This window comes from Marmota monax, unplaced genomic scaffold (assembly GCF_021218885.2).
Source record: "Marmota monax isolate L192 unplaced genomic scaffold, Marmota_monax_Labrador192_F-V1.1 WCK01_AAM20220418_F8-fsc00012, whole genome shotgun sequence".
Classification (NCBI taxonomy): Eukaryota; Metazoa; Chordata; class Mammalia; order Rodentia; family Sciuridae; genus Marmota; species Marmota monax.
The window spans coordinates 34122931-34145606 of record NW_026695227.1 but is presented as its reverse complement, the minus strand read 5'-3'; the positions used below and the strand labels follow the sequence as shown (position 1 = coordinate 34145606).

The window sequence follows — 22676 nt, the reverse complement described above, 5'->3', positions numbered from 1 at the left end:
CCGACTTCTCGCGAGAGGTAAACTCGCCTGGCCGGACGGGAGGAAAGTATCTGCTCCGCTGAGGGGGGAAAAGGAGGAGCTGGAAACAGATTGTGGGACCGAGCGCGGGCGGGCGGGAGGCGACGGAGCTACCAGCGGGTGAGTCCTGTTAATATTAGCTAGTCCATGGTCTGAGAGCAGTCTCCCCTTCAACTGTGGCCAGCCACAGCGTCCCGGGCCGGGGTCTCCCCTCCCAGTCTGTGCTGGACGGGGGCGCTGAGGCGGTGGCCGGGCCCTGTCTGAGGAAGAGGGTGGGGCTTAGACTAAAGAAGGCCAATAAGAGAGAAGGAAGCCACGATTGGCGTCGGTGAGCGCTAATGGGAGGTCGCTTTTGCCTTACGGAGTGCCGCCCCGCTTCTCTCCCTCCTCCCGCCTCCTTCTTTTTGGGGGAAGGCGGGGCCAGAGGCCCGAAGTGTGGGGAGAACTTGGGGTAAGTAACCCCGGGGGGCACAGGGCGTGGCAAGGAGAGGGGAGTTGAATCTTAAGGGTAGTGTAGTGTAGTACAGCCTAAAGGAAGGATAGTTAAGTGAGAGAAAGAGAACTGCCAACTATATTGAAGACCTAGGACTTCCCAAAGAGTGGGGTTAGGGACTTGGCATTGGAAAAGGCAGGGGTAACCGGCAAGAGGTAGAATTAAGTAGATGAGAACAAGGCCTTTGATCAGGTGAAAACATGCATTGGATTTTACTGGGAAAATAGGGGTAGATAATTGGAAATGCGGGTCATGGCATTTCTACTGAATTAATAAAAATATCAGAGAGAAAATATGGATTGGGAGAAAATGTAAGTGATTGAGTTTAGGAAGACAGTAGAGATCTGTTGAGTCTCCAGAAGGCTGCTTTGGGAATGGTATGGGAGTTGAAAAGGGATAAGGGAGATGTTTGCAAAGAAGACGGCTGATATACAGGTCTTCAGCCTAGGTATGCGAAGGAGGCTGGGATGCTGACTTAGGCCTTCTAGTGGATATGGCACCCAGACTGGTGACCAGCCTGCAAGAATGCTGAGAAAGGGTCGGGAAGAAGAAAATAGAATACTCATCTTTACTCAGATTTTCTTTCTCTCTCTATTGGCCTTCTCAAACTTCATCACTTCCAAAGTAGAGATGTGAGCTTGGGGCTTAAGTAGCCCCTTAGGGACTTGTATGTAGCTTTGAATTGTTATGTTCTCTTCACTCCCGTGTTTACTACCCTGGGCACCTCCTACCCAGATTCCGCGTTGCAACTTGCCTAACTTTAAAAGTTTGTTTTCTACTTAACGGGGTAATTGAGTATATCTGAAGGTCCTGTTGTATTAAGGATAGGTTTGTGTGCAGATTTTCCTCAGCACGCTCACTTGATTTCTATTTTTAAAATTTGACAATAGTATAATTTGTATAGAAACATCAATCTCTAAGCACAGATGTCTAAGCACAGATATATTAAATTGAATTTTGTTTTGTTAAATGTGGCTTCTCCACTCATTCTTTTTTTTTTTTTGTACTGGGGATTGAACCCAGCGGTACTTTACCACTGAGCCACATCCCCAGCCCTTTTTATTTTTTATTTTGAGACAGGGTCTCACTAAGTTGCATATGTCCTCACTAAGTTGCATATGTCCTCGCTAAGTTGCTGAGGCTGGTCTCCAACTTGCTGTTCTCCTGCCTCAGCCTCCTGACCTGCTGGGAGCCCACATGCCCTGCCCCATTCTTGAAGTTATTAAATGGTTAGTTTTAATTAGCTTATATTTATTTTATTTTTAATTTTTTTTGTAGTGCTGAGGATCGAACCCACGGCCTTGTTGTGCACACTAGGCAAGCACTCTATCACTAAGCTACATCCCCAGCCCTATATTTTTTAAATGGCATAAATAAAATAGAAATATTTCAGGAAAGTGAAAATTTTTCCTTCATATCTGAACTCAGAAACTAAAGAGTTGTCATAATATCTTAGAGCAAGAGTTGAGAAAATCAAACAATTTGTATATAAACATGGAAGATGTAAGGAAAGTGGAAAGTATTGCGAAATATAATGTCTGTAAGAAAAGAAGCTAAAGAAAAATTTGGCAGCTATGTAAGTAGTATTACCTGTTTGTTCTTAATTCTATACAGAAACGGGACAGGCCTTTGCCCTTTGTTTAATAGTTACGTAGCATTTAATAATGAGTTGGATGAATACAGCCAATTAATATTTTCTTTGACATTGCCTGTTTCTTTTACATTCCTTTTCTTTCTTTCTTTTGTTTGGGGGTGGGTACCGATGATTGAACTCAGGGGCACTCAATCACTGAGCCACATCCCAGCCCTATTTTCTTTCTTTTTTTTTTTAACATTTATTTTTTAGGTGTAGATGGACACAACACAATGCCTTTATTTTTATGTGGTGCTGAGGATCGAACCCGGGTCCCACCTGTGCTAGGCGAGCGCTCTATCGCTGAGCCACAATCCCAGCCCCCCAGCCCTATTTTCTGTTTTATTTAGAGACAGGGTCTCAATGAGTTGCTTAGTACTTCACTGTTGCTAAGACTGGCTTTGAACTCTGGATCCTCCTGTCTCAACCTCCCGAGCTGCTGGAATTATAGGTGTGTGCCACTGCACCCAGCTCTTACATTTCTGTTTTCTTACTTTTTTTTTGGGGGGGGTCAGGTACCAGGGGGTTGAACCCAGGTATGTTTAACCACATCCCCAGGTCCCCTTTTTTTAAATTATTTTTTTAGTTGCCAATGGGCCTTTATATTAATTAATTAATTAATTAATTAATTTATCTGTGATGCTGAGAATCAAACCCAGTGCCTCACACATGCTAGGCAAGTGCTCTACCACTGAGCCACAATCCCAGCCTTTTTTATGTTTTATTTTGAAACAGGGTCTTGTTGGAGGCCTTGCTAAGGGTCTGAGGCTGGCTTTGAACTACGATCCTCCTGCCTCAGCCTCCCAGGTAGCTGGAATTATAGGCATGCACCCCTGCACCTGCGTTGTTTTTTTGTTTTTTTTTTTCTTTTGAGAATGCATTAATGTCTGAAATATCAGTAAAGCTAATGTGTGAAGATAAACCAGAGTATGTAATTTTGTTTGTTTGTTTGGTACAGGGGGTTAAACCCAAGAGCACTTACCATTGAGCCACATACCCTGTCCTTTTTTCTTTTTATTTCAAGACTGGGTCTCTTTAAGTTGCTGACGGTCTCACAAAATTGTTGAGATTTGTGTTGAACTTGTGATCCATTAGCCTCAGTGTCCCCAATCTCTGGGATTGCAGGCATGTGCCACCACCCCTGGATCAATGTATGCAGTTTTGTATTAACCTTTGGTTTTCAGCAACCAGTTGAAAATTTTCTTCTGGGTCAAAAAGTTGCCCCTACAGCACATTGAGACTTATTAATTACTGATCTATTGTTGTTAATTATTGAGTTGGGTTTTAGTATTTCACATTAAGAGCATTGCTATTGGATATTCAGAACATTTTTCACATTTTGCCTGACTTTAACACAAAAAAATACCTAATGAGAGAGCAAAAGTACCTTGTTTTGGTCTTCCAATGTAAATTTTTCTTTTTTTCTTTTCTCCTCACTAATGTTACCACCTCACAGAAAACAAGAGTGCAATTTACGGATCAAAGTTGGTGTTGTGATTTTATATATACACACACACACACATATACTGGGAACTGAACCCAGGGGCACTTTACCACTGAGTTAAGTCCCCAACCATTTTTATTTTTTATTTTGAAATTTTGAGATAGGGTCTCACGAAGTTCTTTAGGGCCTTTCTAAATTGCTGAGGCTGGCCTTGAACTTGCAATCCTTACCTCAAGCTGCTGGGATTATAGGCTTGTACCATCATGATCAGCCAGTGTTGTAATTTTTAAAATAACTGCCGCAGTCCAGCTGCAGCAAAATAACCGGGGGGTGACAAACAATTTGTGTAGATTGATACAGCAGGAGTAGGAGCCATTTATTGCAGGACAGGAGCAGTATTTATACATTCCACACAACTTATCTAATTAGCATAAACTAGATACATCAGTCAACCAATAAGGAATCTCCACACTTAATGGCTCACTTTTGTTACTTCTCAAACCACTCCCTCTGGCATTTTACCAGGCACCATCCAGACTTGTTTACGAACGCTAACATTCCCCTGGCAAAATGCCAGGTGTTATTTTGACTTGTTTACAGACTCTAACAAATAACTTTATTTTATTTATTATTTTTATGTGGTGCTGAGGATCGAGCCCAGTGCCTCATACATGCCAGGCAAGTACTCTACCACTGAGCCACAACCCCAGCCCCCTGTATTGTAATTTTTAAACACTATTATTTACTATGCTTCAATTACTCTATCTTGTTCTCTTTCCTCTCCTTACTTCTAACCCAAAATGAAAATTGTTTTTTTAACCAACTCTTTTTTTTTTTTTTTTTTTAGAGAGAGAGAATTTTTTCAATATTTATTTTTTAGTATTTGGCAGACACAACATCTTTGTTTGTATGTGGTGCTGAGGATCGAACCCGGGCCGCACGCATGCCAGGCGAACGCGCTACCGCTTGAGCCACATCCCAGCCCCTTAACCAACTCTTAAGCTACTACTTTGCCTCAAGTAAAGTCCTTGCTCACTCTGAACACAGCTGCTCCAAAGTTCTAAAAGATACTGTTTTGGGAGCTGGGGTTGTGGCTCAGTGGTAGAGCACGTGCCTATCATGTGTGAGGCTCTGGATTCCCTCAGCACCGCATATAAATAAATGAATAAAATAAAGGTCCATCAACATCTAAAAATATTAAATAATAAAAAAAAAAGATACTGTTGGGGCTGGGGATGTGGCTCAAGTGGTGGCGCGCTCGCCTGGCATGTGCGGCCCGGGTTCGATCCTCAGGACCCGCATACAAAGAAAGATGTTGTGTCCGCTGAAAAACTAAAAAAAAAAAAAAAAAAAAAAAAAATAAATATTAAAAAATTCTCTCTCTCTCTCTTTTAAAAAAATAAAAAGATACTGTTTTGTACATGTTAAGACTGAGTTTTTCCTAAATTGTAGTAAGAGGGTATAGTGTTATTACAGCTTTCTCATGTATCCATTTCTGATAAGGAGGAGCCTTCTCCTTGCAAAGAAGTTTTAGTTGGAGCAAATAGCACTGCCCTGTAAATGTACAATAAAGACAGCTCTTTTCTTGGGACTAGTTAACAGACTGGCAAGTAATTGCCACCTATCCGTTGGTAAAGGTACTCATGTTAATGTACAGCAGTTGTTTGAGAAAAACAAATGCAGCATTCATTAATACAAAAAACATGTTCATTTCTTTTGTTGTTGACGTCTTTGAAAATGATTCTTTGGTTTTGGAGTTCATTAAAAAGCCTATTACTTTAAAAACATGTCAAAGAAAACACTTTTTAAATGTTGTATTCCACCAGATACAGCGGCCCATGCCTTTAATCCCAGCAATTTGGGAGACTGAGGCAGATGAATCACAAGTTCAAGGTGGCCTCAGCAATTTAGCAAGGAAAAAACAAACAAACACGTGGGGAGTGGGGGGGACACGCCTGTAATCCCAGTGGCTCCGGAGGCTGAGTCAGGAGGATCATGAGTTCAAAGCCAGCCTCAGCAAAAGCGAGGTACTAAAGCAACTCAGTGAGACTCTGTCTCTAAAATAGAGCCGGGGATGTGGGTTCATCGTTGAGTGCCTTGAGTTCAATCCCTGGTACCAAAAAAATAAATTAAAAAAAAAAGTCAGTGGGCTGGGATTGTAGCTCAGTGGTAGAGAGCTTGCCTGGCATGTGTGAGGCACTATGTTGGATCCTCAGCACCACATAAACATAAATAAACAAAGGTATTGTGTCCATCTACAACTAATATATATATATATATATATATATATATATATATATATATATATACACACACACACACATATATATATATATACACAAAACATATATATATATGTATATAAATATATACGTGTGTGTGTGTGTGTGTGTGTGTGTAAAGCTAGGGCAAAGTGCCTCTGGTTTCAATCCCTAGTACCAAAACAAACAAACAAAAACAAGTTGTCTTCCCCACTAGGCCTCTTTTGGGATCAAGTATATCATGATATGTAAAAACACATGTTATAAGGAGGAGATTGGCATTTCACAGATAACCCTCTCCATTATTGGAGTTCTGCTTTTAGAACATTCTCTACATTGTGATGAAGCTCTTTAGTTCTGTCATCTGACGCCACAATAAGTAAAACTAATTCCTTGTCAATGCAGTAGACAAATATTTGATGAAAGTATGCCCATTGAGGCATATTTTTCTGAGTAAATATCCCAAGTTCTTTCAGTTTCTTCTTAACTGACATTTTTAACAGATTTAGGCTCTTTACCAATTTAGTTGCCTGAGTTTTTAGGATTATCTAGATCTGAATCAGATAAAATCTGATCAATACAAAATACGGGAGAAGGGTGTGGGGAGCATGGCTTCTTTTTACTTCACTCTGTACCTCTGTTCATAAAGCCTATGGTCACATTAGTTTGGTTGGTTTTTAAAAAAAAATGTAATGGAAAATTTATCCGTGTTATTATCATCCTATTGACTTGGGCTGCTTATTTTAGCTTCAATAGCGTATTTTCACCTCTTGAGCATTCCTCATATATTTGTCTTATTGGCAAACTTGATAAAAGGATGCCATTGTAGGTCACTGGTAAAAATGTATAAGGATAGAGAAATACTGTACATCAGTAGACTATCATTCTGTTAACATTAGTAACCTTCTAGGTGAAATAAGTTATGAATCCCACTTGCTGTTTTATATTATCTAATCTTTATTTTCTATGATGTATCAAGAAGTGTCCTATTGATTCAGGCGTGGTGGCACACACCTGTAATTCTAGCAACTCAGGAGGCTGAGACAGGAGGATTGCAGTCTAAGTCAGTCTCAGCAGTTTAGCAAGGCCCTAAGCAACTTAGCAAGACCTCTGTTTCAAAATAAAAAATAAGAAGGGCTGGGGATGTAGTTCAGTGACAAAGTGCCTCTGGGTTCAATCTCCAGTACCACCACCACCATCACCCAAAAAAAGAATTAAAGAAGTATTCTGTTGAAATCCAAAATATATTCTGTCTATAATATCCCTCATCTCCTAGGCTGGTCTTGTCAAAAAAGAAAAAGAAATGAAAAGAAAATGAAGTTAATATTAGTTGTTGTTTGGCTATCTTATACTAGTGTTCATAGAAACTGCATAACTTACCAATTATTCAAAAAACAATTTGTTTAATTCCCTTTAGAGTCTTCCTGGGAAATAACATCTGTTTTACAATCTATAATTTCTGTTCTTTACCACTCATAATTTTAAAAAGTTATGATTTTTGTTCTCCATTTTCAGGACTTTAGGTTCTGAGGTAGTACTACTTGCTTTTCTTCTTTTTTAAATAATTATGAAATAATTAACAATATTTATTTATAGTTGCTTTTTTTGGTCATTAGATGACATTCTGTTTTGTAAATTTTTTTTTTTTTTTTTTTGGAAGAAGCTTCATTCTCTGAACATACTGAGATATCAGAGAATTAAAGTATTGCCCTTGGAACAGTTTTTATTGTAGCTTCCCCCATAATATTGTTTGGAATAAAAACCTATACCAACTGTAAGTGTGTGTGCACACACACACACACACATATGCATGTACACCATTGACATTTATAATTGTAGTTTATTAATATGGTGGACTAAGTTTGTCAGGCTATGTGCTAGAACAATGGTGGTACAAATCAGATGGAGCATCAGAATACATCTCTAGGGATGAAAAACTTTTAATGGGCAGCAAACAACCTTCCTGCATGTTAATTTTAGACCCTGACAGTTGAAGTTATGTTTGAGCAATTTTAGCTGATAAATACATTTTTAAAGCACCTTCCTCTTTTGGGGTTTTAATTTTTACTTTCATTTTTTAAAATTGAAAATTGTGAATGGAAATGTTTGTGCAGATGTATACCTTCTCATTTTTCTGATATTTTTAGTTACAAATTCTGGAAAGCAGGTGAATAAACTTAATAACCCCTCAAGGTCCTTTCTAATCTAAACATTCATAAGTAGGAACTGAGATCAAGGAACTTAAAATTGAAGAATCAGGAAGAAAAATAGACTGTAAAGAAAATGAAATGAAATGGTTCTACTGACCCAGTGGGAATGGATAAACAAAAAGTAAGGAACATAAACAGTAAGAAATAATAACTCCTTTGAACTAAAAACAAAAATCAACAACAAATATTTTGCATTGGGGTCATTTCATGTCTTAAAAATATTTTATCATGACATTTTCTCTTCAGCATTTCCCTGGTGGACACTTGTTTTGAAAGAATGTTGGTTTTTTCATTTTTCTGTTGAATCATAGTACTTTGTTTCCTTTCCTTCTCTAGTTGTTCTTTTGTTTAGTTTTTTCTTTTCTTTCTTTTTTCTTTTTTTGTCTTCTGAATAACGTTGTGATTGCCTGTATGCAATGAAGTAAAATTCATTTCGGTTTTAAAAATGAGCATTTGCTATGTATCTTCCTTGGTGAGAAAGGATGAGTGTTACAGCTCAGGAACATTTGTATGAAAAGATAAACTTGTTATTTGGTTCTTAAAACTTTGTAGGGCTGACATTTAGGAAAGATTCCTAACTAAACCAAAGGCAAGTTAGTATAGTAGTCTTTATTAAGGTCTTAAGTATTTTAGATATAAACTCACTATAAAATTACAACTTTTGCTAGCTTTTTCTCATCTTTTGGTAATTTTTAATCCTAATTGTTCTCATATATTTGAAACCAGACTTCACAAAAAGTTTCTCTTTTCTATTCATTACTGAATTCCTCCTTAATATCAGTTTATGAAAGCCTAATGGGAGCCAAGATTTAGCTTACAAAGTTACTTTGTGAACTTGTGGTTTTGGTGTCTGTGGTTACAGTGTGGTTCTTTCATAGCCCCACTTTTTCACAAAACCCTGTTTTCTTTCTTTTCTTCCTTTTCTTTTCTCCTGCAGGCCCCCCCACTTTTTTTTAAAATATATTTTTTTAGTTGTTGATGGACCTTTATTTTATTCATTTATTTATATGCAGTGCTGAGAATTGAACCCAGTGCCTCACACATGAGGCAGATGCTCTACCACTGAGCCACAACCCTAGCCCCTCAACCCTTTTTTCTGTTTCATTTTTTATTTTGAGACAGGACCTTGCTAAGTTGTTGATTGCCTCACTGAATTGCTGATGCTGGCCTCAAATTTGTGATCTTCCTGTCTCAGCTTCTGGTGTCACTGGGATTACAGGCATGCGCCACCATACCTGTGGTTTTTTTTTTTTTAAACTCAGCAGTGCTTAACACTGAGTCACATTCCTAGCCCCCCTGCCTTTTTTTTTTTTTTTTTTTCTATTTTGAGACAGGGTCTCTATAAATTGCTGAGGTTGGCTTTGAACTTGAGATCTTTCTGCCTCAGCTTCCAAGCTGCTGCTGCTGGGATTACAGGCATGCACTACCGCAGCTGGCCAGGTAAAGTGCTTTCTGATGTAAGCAGGGAAGGGTTATATGCTAGCCTGGTCAAATTTTATTTGGAATTTAAAGCTTACATTGCAATAGAAAAAAAATTTTTTCTTTTCAGATTAAAAAAAAAAACAATAACAACAAAATAGTACTGCTTGGGGTTGTATCTCATTAGAATACATACTTAGCATGTTCAGGGCCCTGGGTTCATTCTCCAGCCTCCATTCACCCCAAAAGCTCAGCCATTCCCCACTACCTTGTTCTTACCCCCAACCCTCAGTACTGGGGGTTGAACTCAGGAGTGTTCTACTACTGAGCTACATCCCCAGCCCTTTTTATTTTGTAATAGGGTCTTGCTAAATTGCTGAGACTGGCCTTGAATTTGCAATCCTCCCTGCTCAGCCTCCAGAGTAGGTAGGATTACTGGCATATGCCACTATGCCCAAGTAGCATAACCACTCTTTTTGAAAGAAGAGTGTGCTTAATAAATAATATTATAAATAATAAATAATATTATAAAATTAAGATGATTTATTCAATATAACATGATTACTATAAATGATTTATTTCAGCCAAGTTTCTTGCCAGTAATACTTATTTAAGCTTTATCAAACTTAAATAAAACTATGTAAGTTTTATTTTAATATTATATTGTTAGTATCAACATACCCCTGTAGCACCATTTTTAAAAAATATTTTATTAGTTGTTGATGAACCTTTATTTATATGTGGTTCTGAGAATCAAACCCAGTGCCTCACACATGCTAGACAAGTACTCTACCACTGAGCCACAACCCCAGCCCCATATAGCACCATTTTTAAATGTATTTTTTAAAGTTATCCTTAAGCAGTAGTTTGATATTTTTACACTTGGGTTTGAGAGCATCAGTCAATGAGTGTTGGAATACCCTCAAATCACTTTGTTACAAATATCATAACAGACTTTGAAAATAGAAAATTTTCTTGACAAATTCTAGGCTTCCCTGTAATTATTATTGTGAAATATTGTCACTTTTTCCTATCCAGAACCAAATTCATACTGAGGTTTTAATATTAAAGTCTGTCCAGTTTGTTGTTTGTACCCTAAGTCATGAGGACTTAAAACTGATACTTAAAGATCAGTGTTTTGTGTTGATTGCTATTGGTTTATTGTTTTAGGGATAACACTTTTTTTTTTACTTGTCATTTCTCACTGAATATTTTTAGAATTTTAATTTTAAAAAATCCATCCATACATTCTGCTACACATGGGAATATCTGAATAACATGTACAGTTTTCATTCTGGGCAGTTATTCATTTTATCTTTGAATACCATGGAAGGAGGAAGGTATTAAGGGAACAGATGAAGTCAGAACAAGTTAGGGATAACACTTTATCTGATAACACTTTATCTTGTTAGCAGAGAGAAAAAAAAAAACAAGTTTTATTTGATTTTTGATAGATATCCTACCAGTTTCCAGAAAGTTTTCTACTCTAAAATACACGTTGAAGGGGCTGGTGAAGTATATAGCTCTGTTAAAGTATTTGCTTAGTATGCTCCAGTCCCTGGGTTCAGCACTGCAAACAATTAAAAGTTTAATTTCCAGTACTGCAATCAATCAATCAGTCACTCAAAACCAAAATGCACATTGAGGTCAAACATTGTTAGTTATAATGTTCTCTAGTTATTTCTAACTTTGCTTCCTGCTGTCATTTTACCAATTTGTAACTTCTTTGTTTTTGCTCTATTAACCTTTCTGGGGTTAGCTCAAAATAACTCTTTGAATCTTCCAAAGTCCTAAAGAACCTTAAACAAAACAAAACAAGCAGAAAACTTCTAGTTTCTAGTCAGGTAGTTGCTTATGTAAAACTGCTTCAAGATAGGTTCTAAGCTTTGGCCAAGTGTTGCCTAACTTGTGATTCAGCGTAATTCTCACCCACATCTGTTTTCAGTCATTTGCTTGAAACTATTTGGTCTGTTTAGCTGGCTTCTTTCTTTGAAACCCATGCCTGTATGTCTGATCTTGAAATCCAGAAATTAACTTCAAACTTCTGTTTAATTGATTTATCTAGGTACTCCATTGCTCTTGTTATTTTTTTGTTTGTTTTGGTACTGGAAATTGAAACAAGCGGTGCTCTACCGTGGAGCTTCACCCCCAGCTCTTTTAATTTTATTTTTTTCTTTATTTATTTTTTTCTTTTTTTAAATTTATTTCTTACATAGATGACAATATGGAGTACATTACATTCATAATTATCCATTCACAGCACAGTTTTTTATAACTCTCTATATATAGTATATTTATAGTATATATATATAGTATATATATAGTAAAGTATATTTACACCAAATTATGCCATTACACATGAGCTCTCTTATTTTTTTTGCATACAATTCTTACTACACCTTTATACCATCATTTATCATATCTCTGTATATAAGATATGTCCTTTTAATTTTTTATTTTGTGTGTGACAGGGGATCACTAAGTTGCCAAGGCTAGCCTCAAACTTGCCGACCTCCCTGCCTCCATTTTCCAGGTCACTAGGATTACAGGCATGCACCACCATACTTAACTGTTCTTGTATTTCTTTCTTTCTTTTCAGTAGTTGTTATTACTGAGGATTGAACACAGGGGTACTTTACCACTGAGCTACATCCTCAGTCCTTTTAATTTTTTTTTGTTTGTTTTGAGACAGGGTCTCTGTAAGTTGTTTAGGGCTTTACTAATTTGTTGAGGATAATCTTCAACTTGAGATCCTCCTGCCTCAGCCATCCAAGTCTGTTCTTCTGTTTCTCCAACTTTTTGGTTTCAGTACTCCTTTAAACTCTTAAAAATTATTGAGGACTCCAAAGAGATTTTTGTTTATATCTGTTCATATTTAGCATATTAGAAATTTAAAAGGAAGTTTAAAAATAGTGATTTATTTTAAAGTAATAGCAAATCTAATCCATGTTAACATAAATAACTTTATCTGTAGTTTCAAAATAGAGGGAAGAACTTCAAATCTCTGTAACGTCTGACTTAACATGAGACAGCCAGTTTCTCATCTCTGCTTCGGCATTCAGTCTATTAGGATGTTTAAGTATTTAAGGAAATATGACGAGGGTCATACAGATATGTTATAGAAAAGAGAAATATTACTGTCAGGTAAATATAGATAATCTTCTTCAGTCCCAAATCTGAAAAGTGATAGTTTTTAAAAGTGTAGAATCTGAAACCACATATCTGAACTTTTGATACTATTACATTAAAATGCATTGGCCTGCCAGGAGCGGTGGTGAAAGCCTGTAATCCCAGAGACTCCTTCAGAGGCTGAGGCAGAATTTGCAAGTTCAAGGCCAGCCTTGGCAATTTAGTGAGACCCTGTCTCAAAATAAAAAAGGCTGGGAATGTGGCTCAGGGGTTAAGTGCCTCTGGATTCAAACTTCAGTACCCAAAAATAAATACATAAAATGTATTGGTCTGTCTTGCTCTTTAAATAGATCTTTTGCCCACAAGTGATTTTAACCCCCATAAACCCTCTGAAAGAATTTGGGAAATCTGTCAGGATCCATGGAGCCTACTTTGAGAACTGTTGTCTTATAATGCCAAAGTTGAAAAATACAGCTATTTTCCATGTGGAATTTATGACCTCTCCAACCTTAGTGCCTCATAAAGGGTGAATCACTGATCATTTGTATCAGAATTACAAAGAATATTTTTTAAAGTGTAGATTCTTTGGGCCTAGTACCAAGAAAATCCAGGAGGCCTAGGAGTTTGTATTTTTACAAGGTGCCTAGGTAAATATGCAGAGTTTGAGAATTATTGAACTACCTTGACTTTATTTTAAGAAAATATAATTCTAAAATTTGAAAATCCACATAAAAATTAATACTTGAGTAGTCACATTATAGATGAACATATTAAAGATTAACATATAAATTCTGACATTCTTTGTAATTAGGATATTCTAATTAACCCATGTATTTTGATAGCTATCATCCATACGAAGAATTGGCAAATTAAAGCAAAAGTAATAAATATGTTAGACCTTGCAGGCATGAGGTTTCTTTGTACCTACTCAGCTTTACCATTCTAGCACAAATAGCCATGGATGATATGTAAATGAATAAGCATGAATGTGTTCTAATGTAACTTTAATTATGGACACTAATTTCATATAATTTTCATGTGTCACAAAATAGTCTTTGATTTTTTTTTTCAACCATTTAAAGTGTGAAATCCATTCTTATCTTGTAGGCTACACAAAAATAGATGGCAGGCTGGATTTGGCCAACCCTTGGTATATGTTGTAACTAGATTATGAATTTAAAAATAACCATAGTAAAATATGCTTAACATGAAAACTGAGCATTACATTTTCCCCATTGCCCCATCTGCAGTTCTATTTTTTGCAGTTTTAGTTAACTCGTATAAACAGAGATCTGAACATGTTAAATGGAAAATTCTAAATAATTTGTAAGTTTTAAATTGTGCATTGCTGTGAGTAATGTAATGAAATCTGGTGCCATCCCACTCTATCTCTTCCAGGACCCTGGGACGTGAATCATCCCTTTGTCTAGCCAGTCCATGAATCCATGTTGTACGTTGCCTTTTAGTCACTCGGCCGTCTCGAGTATCAGATCGGCTGTCACAGTATTGCAGTGCTTGTGTTCAAGTAACCCTTATTTTACTTAATGATGGCCCCAAACCACAAAAGTACTGATGTAACAGATGCACTAGGGCATAAAACATGGAAGGACAGATTAACTCTGGTACTATGTGGCAATGCTGCAGGGCGTATAGGAAAAAACATACTACGTACAGAATTTGGTACCATCGGTGGTTTCAGGCATGTACCTCAAGTCTTAGTATCTCCTGTGATAAGGAGGGATTATTATACTTAATTTTTTTAGACAAAAATATACTCCAAGAACTTATAGTCCTTCAAATTCACGTTTCTGGATATTAATTTGTAAGTATATAAGGAACACCTGTTGTATCCCTAAATTGTTGGAAATGCATGATTCAATTATAAATAGTTACACAGTGTGCAATTTGTCTGCAACTTTTCCTGAGTTATAAAAAGATGTGTTCATTTTGCTAATTTTTGCATCTTTTCCCATTTCCACATTTTCTATTAGTGCATTTTAGTTGTATATAATGATGGTATTTAAGTTACATGTTAGTACATGCACATAATATAACAATATGATTTGGCCAATATCACTCTGTAGAACTTCCCCCTTCCTACCCTCCTCCCACTCCCTGGTTCCTTTCCTCTGTTGAGCTCCCTTTGATTTTTCACAAGATCCCTACCCTCCCTACCTTTCTTTTCCTTTTTCCTCTCTAGCTTCCACATACGAGAGGAAAAAAATACAGCCCTTCAGAGTTTGGCTTATTTCACTTAACATAATGGTCTAAAGTTCTATCCATTTTTCCTCAAATGACATAATGTCTTTGGTTTTTTTTGGGGGGGGGAATTGGGGGGGTACCAGGGATTGAACTCAGGGGCACTCAACCACTGAGCCACAACCCCAGCCCTATTTTGTATTTTATTTATAGACGGGGTCTCACTGAGTTGCTTAGCACCTCGCCATCGCTCAGGCTGGCTTTGAACTTGTGATCCTCCTGTCTCAGCCCTCTGGGCTGCTGGGATTACAGATTTTTGCTTCCGTGTCCAGCACATAATGTCATTTTTGAATAAAACTCATTGTGTATATACCACATTTTCTTTATCCATTCATTCATTGGTGGATACCTAGGCTGGCTCCATAATTTGGCCATTGTAAATTGTGCTGCTATTCACATGGGTAAGCAGGTATCACTGGAGCATACTGACTTCAGTTTTTTAGGATAAATACCAAGGAGTTTGTAGCTGGGTCTTTTTTTTGTTTGTTTTTGGCAGTGCTGGGGATTGAACCCAGGACCTTTGAACATGCGAGGCAAGCACTCTACCAATTGAACCTAGTCTTTTGAAGAATCTTCATACGGATTTCCATAGTATTTGTACTAATTTACAGTCCCATCCTCTCCTGCATTTATTATTGTTTGCCATTCTGACTTCTATGAGATAAAATCTCAGTGTAGTTCTTTTTTTTTTTTAATTTTTAATTTATTCTTTAGTTTTCAGTGGACACAACATCTTTGTATGTGGTGCTGAGGATCGAACCTTGGCCCCATGCATGCCAGGCGAGCACACTACCGCTTGAGCCACATCCCTAGCCCCTCAGTGTAGTTCTAATTTGTGTTTCCCTAATAGCTAATGATGTTGAACATTTTTTCATGTATTTCTTGGCCATTTGTATTTCTTCTTTTTGAGAAGTGTCTGTTTAATTCATTTAACTCATTATTATTTAATTTGTCATTTGGGTTATTTGTTCATTTTTGTATCTTGTTTGGAGTATGTGGATAAGTAAGATTCAGACCAACCTCAACCTCTTGATTCCTTTTTTGCCAGTTTTTTTTTTTTTTTTTAAACTCTGTGCCTCAGTTTTCTAGTCTGTTGGCAAAGTGCTTTACAAAACTTTGATTGAAGCCAGATGCAGTGGCACACGCCTATAATTCCAGTGTCTTAGGAGGCTGAGGCAGAAGGATCATAAGTTTGAGGCTAGTCTCAGCAATTTAGTGAGAGACCCTTAGCAATTTAGTGAAACCTTGACTCAAAATACACATACACACACACACACACACAAAAAAAAAAAAAAAAAGACTGAAGAATGTAGCTCAATGGATGGTAAAACGCCCTGGGTTCAATCCCCAGTACCAAAACAAACAACAACAACAAAACCTTAGTTATAAGACAATAGGCTAATTAGTTCAAGATTATAGTACTGTCCTTTTGAGACAGTTGATTTACTTAATGAGATATTAGAGCTAAATTATTGTAATGTCAAGTAATACAATGGAAAATTAATCAGAATTTCAGTTCCTAAATAATCTACTACAGCAGATGTTCTGGCATATTTCTGTAATCCCAGGGATTCAGGAAACTGAAGCAGGAGGATTGCAACTTGAGTCCAGCAAGACCCTGCCTCAAAATAGAATGAAAAGGGCTTGGGATGTACCTCAGTGGTAGAGCACCTCTGGGTTCAATTCCCAGTGCCACACCCACTTCCCCCCCTCCCCCCCACCAAAAAAATCTGTTGCCTAGCAAAACTTGAGTTTACTCTGTTTTCTGGAGTTCACATAATCTGTATTATAGTCTCATGTTCATATGTTTACTGAAATATTTTCCCTTAGTCAGTTTTCTAGATTTAATGCAAATCAGAACAGCACTGAGTATCCTATGGAGAGTAAAATGTTGAAACTACCGTGACAAAGAATTTTAGCATTTGTAGTCTTTGCTCAGGAGCAGCAAAATTTTCTTAGAGTCTGAAAATTGATATCCTAAGTTATATTTTTGTAAAAAGAACTGTTTGTATATCATTCCCTCACTCAGTGTTGGGGATTGAACCCAGCGGCTCTCTACCACTGAAATAACATCCCCAACTCTTTTTATTTTTTATTTTGAGACAGACTCTTGCCAAATTGCCATGGTTGGCCTCAAACTTGTGATTCTCAGCCTCCCAAGTAGCTGGAATTACAGGCATATGCCACTACCCCAGCTTCCTTCCTTATTATTTATTCATTCATTCACTCATTTACTGGTACTGGGGATTGATTATGGGGGTGTTAAAACCTCTGAGCCACACCTTAAGCCCTTTTAATTTGGGGGGAATGGTCTCATTAAATTGCTTAGGGCCTTACCTTCTGGAGTAACAGATTACAAGTGTGAACCACCATGCCTGCCTGGTATTTTATTTATTTATTTATTTATTTATTTATTTATTTATTTATTTATTTATTTATTTATTTTTGGTATTGAAGATTGAACTCAGGAGCACTCAACCACTGAGCCACAGCCCACATCCCCAGTCCTATTGTATTTCATTTAGAGACAGGGTTTCACTGAGTTGCTCAGCACCTTGCCCTCACTATTGCTGAGGTTGGCTTTGAACTCGAGATCCTCCTGTCTCAACCTCCTGAGCTGCTGAGATTACAGGTGTGTGCCACTGCACCTGGCTCATTCTATCAGTTTTTGGTACTGGGAATTGAACCTAGAGTGCTCTGTCACTGAGCTACATCCCCAGCCCTTTTTATTTTTTTATTTTGAGGCAGGGTCTCACTAAGTTGCTTAGGGCCTTGCTAAGTTTGCTGAGGCTGGCTTTGAACTTGCGATCCGTAATCTTAGTTACTCAGGAGGCTAAGGTTCTTCCTTAGCCTCCTGAGTAACTAGGATTACAGGTGAGTACTACCTTTTACAGACTTTTTGTTTTTTATTTTGAGACAGGGTCTTGCTAAATTGCTGAGGCAGATCTTTTTGTGGTGCTGGGGATTGAATTTAGGACCTTGTGCATGCAAGGCAAGTACTCTACCAACTGAGCTATATCCCCAGCCCACTGATGCAGATTTTGAACTTGCAGTTCTCCTGCCTAAGCCTCCCAAGTCTATGGGATTATAGGTATGTATCACCATACATAGCATGGTTTTTATTTCACTCATTGATTGATTCATTCATTTACTTTTCTGGTATTGGGGATTGAACCCAGTGGTGCTCTACCACTGAGCTACATCCCAAGCCTTTTTTTGTTTTTTATTTTGAGGCAGGGTCTCACTAAATTCCTGAGGCAGATCTTGAACTTGGTGATTTTTCTGCCTCAGCTTCCCAAGTTGATGGAATTATAGGCATACGCCACCACACCAGTTTCTGGTGGTGGTGGTGGCAGTGGCTGCTGCTGCTGCTACTACTACTTCTTCTTTTTAATATTTATTTGATAGTTGAAAATTAACCCAGGGTCACTTTCTCAGTAAGCTATATCCCCAGTCCTTTTTTTTTTTTTTTTTTCTTTTGAGAGATTCTTACTAAGTTTCTTAGGGCCTTGCTAAATCGCTGAGGCTGGCCTTGAACTTGAAATCATTGTGTCTTAGCCTCTTGAGTCACTGGGATTACAGGTGAGTACTACCAAATCTGGCTTCTTTTTAATATCATAAAGGAACAAGGCCCATATGTGCCTGTCTACATTTTTCAGCATGGTTATAGTTGAGCTAAATAGCATTTAGTACTTGCTAATCTTGGTTTAAGCTATCTGAATTCCCTTTGTGGTAATGGCTGGGTTAATTTCTAATTATTTATCATTGACATTATTTATTACTACAAGTAATACTTGTTGTCAGGGAGCATTCATGGGATTCTGAAAATCGGTCCTTAAGGGTAACAAAGGACTGTGTTGAACTGCTTGGTTTGTTCTGTGTATGGATGTAAGCTGAAGTTTTCACCATATTTATTTTCTGTATGAAACTTAGTTTATAATTTTAGAAAGACTTTTGATGGTTCATTCTTTCTTTTTTCCCTTTTTGGTACCAGGGATTGAACCCAGGGCCGCTTAACCACTGAGCAATATCCCTAGCCCTTTCTTATATTTTATTTAGAGACAAGGTCTTGCTGAGTTGCTTAGGTCCTCAGTAAGTTGCTGAAGCACAGTCTTCTGCCTAAGTCTCCCGAGCTGCTGGTATTACAGGTGTGTACCACTGTGCCCAGCTGATGGTCCTTTTTTTTTTTTTTAATTTTTAGTTGTAGATGGATACAATACCTTTATTTTATTTATTTTTTTGTGGTGCTGAGTATTGAACTCAGTGCCTCATGTGTACTAGGCAAGCACTCTACCACTGAGCTATAACCTCAGCCCAGATAGTCCATTTTTTATTTAATGTATATATTTTTTAGTTGTAAGTAGACACAGTACCTTTATTTTATTTCTATGTGGTGCAGAGGATTGAACCCAGTGCCTCATGCATGCTAGGTGAGCGCTCTACCATTGAGCCACAACCTCAGCCCCTGTTCATCCGTTTTGAACTTAATTTGCCAGTTGGTTCTGTTGCTTTGTAGTAGAGAATGAGCAACTTGTTATGATTTAAATTTTAGAGCTTTGGACCTGTCTGGCAAATACATACACCCTGTCCCCACCCCTCCAACACTTAATTTAAAGACATTTTTTTTTTCCAATCATGCTGATAGGCATTCTTAGCTGACATTATAATTTATTTATTAAAAGCAATCCGTGGGGGGGGCTGGGGTTATGGCTCAGCGGTAGAACGCTCGCCTAGCATGTGCAAGGCCCTGTGTTCGATCCTCAGCACCATGTAAAAATAAATAAATAGATAAAATAAAGTTATAAAAAAAAAAAAAAGTAGTCCGTAGGGCTGAGGCTGTAGCTCAGTGGCAGAGCGCTTGCCTAGCAAGTGTGAGGCACTGGGTTTGATCCTTAGCACCATATAAAAATAAACAAATACAATAAAGGCATTCTGTCCATCTATAACTACAAAAACAAATTTAAAAAAAAAGCAATCTGATAGTTGTAGAGCTTTTAAGAAATAATAAAGGTACAAGAAGAATATAAAAATCATGTAGAATATGGTTATCCAGAGATAACCCTTTTTAATATTTTGTTGTTAATTCATCTTTTTCCATACTTATTATTTGTTTTCTATCCTATAAATTTGGAATTATGGATGTATGCAGTCTTTTATTCTGCTTTTCTCATTTAATGTATTAGCATTTTCTCATGTCATTAAATAGTTTTCAAATTGTTTTCTTAACATTTTAAATAGTATCTTGTGAGGCAATACCTTAATTTACATTTATCAATTTCTCTTAAAAATTCAATTCCTATCGTTTTGGATTATAAATATGACTATGATGAACATTTTAATACGTAAAAGGGTCTGTGTTTCTGGTTTTATTCTTAGAATAGAATCCCAAGAGAAGAATGATTTGTTCAAAGATATCAAACATTTGGGTAAGACAGTTTACAAATATTGTCAAACTGCTTTTCAGAAAAATTGCCCAAATATGTATTCCTAAAAGTTGCCTCTTCTGCTGTATTTGTGATTGACATGCTGTTGTGCCGGAACATATGTCTTTTTTTAATACTTTTATTTTATTTATTTATTTTTATGTGGTGCTAAGGATTGAATCCAGTGCTTCACATGTGCTAGGCAAGTGCTGTACCACTGAGCCTCAACTTCAGCCCCTGGAATGTGTATCTTGACAGTTCTGGCTGAGGTTTTGTTAGAGGTTTAATTAAGCATTAACTTTTCTATGTCTGTGTCTGTGTGTGTGTGTGTGTGCGCGTGTGCGCGCGCGCTCGCGCCACACTCACGTGTAAGATGATGGTGGGAATTGAATCCAGGGATGCTCTACCACTGAGCTCCATTACCAGCCCTTTTTATTTTTTATTTTGAGACAGGGTCTTGCTGACTTGCTAAGGCTGGCCTCAAACTTGTGATTCTCCTGCCTTAGCCTCTTGTTTTTTTTATTTTTAGGTTCATTTTACTTGGCACTTAATAGTTCCATAGTAGTGTTTTTTGAATGAAGGAAGAAAGGATAATCTAATTCCCTTTTAGATTTCTATGAATCTTTGGTATTTATGGTATATATGCCCTGTCGTTATACCTAGTGATGTTTGCTTTTGTCATTAGAACAGGCCCTTGGTTGTATTTGTATGGGGCTTGGATTCCATATTTAAGAATTGGGCCATCTTATTAACACCAATTTGTTACTAAAGAAATTATCACATCGTAACCAGATTCAGAGAATTAACTTTGTAACCCTTAGTTACAGACTCTATCCTCAATTCTATTAAAAACAAAAACTAAAAGAGATAGATAGATCTATATATACAAAAAAAGAGAATCTGTTTTTTCATTTGTATGTTGACGAATTAGGATCTACCTCTACCTCTGACAAAACTATTAGACATAGGCTTTTGGAAATTATCTCAGTTATTAAAAAGTTATCCTCTAAACATTGTGTGTTTTTTTAACTTTTTTAACAGCAATCCGATAACTTTCTCTTTTTAATAAATCCTAAATTTTATCATTTTTGCCTTCTGGCTTCACTGAGTACCTCAGCCTTTCCTCTATACACCTTGATCTTTTGGATGGCCTTTCAGTGCATCTTTGTTTTCCAGTTCTTCTCCTTGCTGAAAGCATTTCACTTACCCTTGGCAGTACCTCTTAATGTATGTGTATCCCTGTCCTGTTATTTATTGTTTAGTTCTATAAAATGCTTGTGTTTCATCCTAAAGAAATAGATCGAGATGACAACACACTGTGAGTGCTATACCCAGATACATGATCTACTTTGTCAAGCAGTAGTGTCAGTGTCATTATTGAAGATTTCATTTTTTGTCTCCTGTTTATCCTACAGAAATGCGTAGCTTTTTGTTTTTGAAAGAACATCAGTTTGACCTAACAATTAAAAATTTGTTTTCAGTATCAGGTAGAAATAAACCAGCAAGATTCTTTATATTAACAAATTGATGCAGGAGAAATTTTAAAAATAGAAATGTTTGTTGGATTTATTTATTTTTTAATGGATGGACAGATCATTCTGATTGTTAAGTATTTAAACTTTCTTTAAAACAAGAAATATGGAAATTACATAGGGCAAAAAATTAAGGGAATGATTTAAGAATCACTGTGGGTATTTAAGAAAAAAAGCCTTCTTCCTCCCATTGTTATCTCCCTTTGGTGAAAACGGTAAAACAAAGGCCAGCAAATTGGGAAGGAAGCAGGAAATCCTAGTTAGTGAATGTCAGTTGAATATTTAAGACCAGTGAAAATGCTTACTTCTGTTAGATTTTAATGCTTTTTTTTCCCCCAAAGTGTTTTTTTATCCCCCCCACCCTTTTTTTTTCTTTTCAAAAGACATATTTGTTTGTTTCTTTCTTTTTTCCTTCTTTTTGGCTGGGGATGGAAGGACTCAATTTTCTTATCTCTATCTCCTAATAATGATGCCATTAAATAAAACCCAGAAGCCATATATTGTGGAGTGATTGTGAAAAGCCAAGTTAAGTTTGAATTTTGTGGTTCTATGGAAATCATTCCAAAATTTATTTAATCACTTTGTATGCCAGTGCTGTCCCCTTCTCAGCCAGAACCCATTTCTTCCTCTAAGTAAATAGAAAAATGAGAACATTTAGGTCCAAATATCAGAACCAAGATAAAAAATAAGGCATTTTGCGTGGTTCTTGTGTCTATTCTAGCCCTTGTAGTTTACTTCCTGGTTGGAAAATACGTTGGAGGCCCTTTTTGAAATAAAATTTCATTTTGTAATTATATTAGGAAAACAGGTTCTAGGACTAGAAAGTGAAATTATCTGTAGCACAGCATTTAGGAC

The 22676-nt window shown here is 37.0% G+C and overlaps 1 protein-coding gene across 3 annotated transcripts in view; it reads left to right on the top strand.

Moving 5' to 3' along the window:
- The window catches only part of LOC124087275 (cyclic AMP-dependent transcription factor ATF-7), a 103360-nt gene continuing 80684 nt past the window's right edge, over nt 1-22676 (top strand). For 2 of the 3 annotated variants that reach the window (XM_046436093.2, XM_046436090.2), the window contains exon 1: nt 1-138. The gene's annotated coding sequence lies outside the window, so the exon portion shown is untranslated. Of the gene's footprint in view, nt 139-338; nt 470-22676 lie in introns of those variants that run through there. The other variant, XM_046436092.2, reaches the window with a different exon arrangement.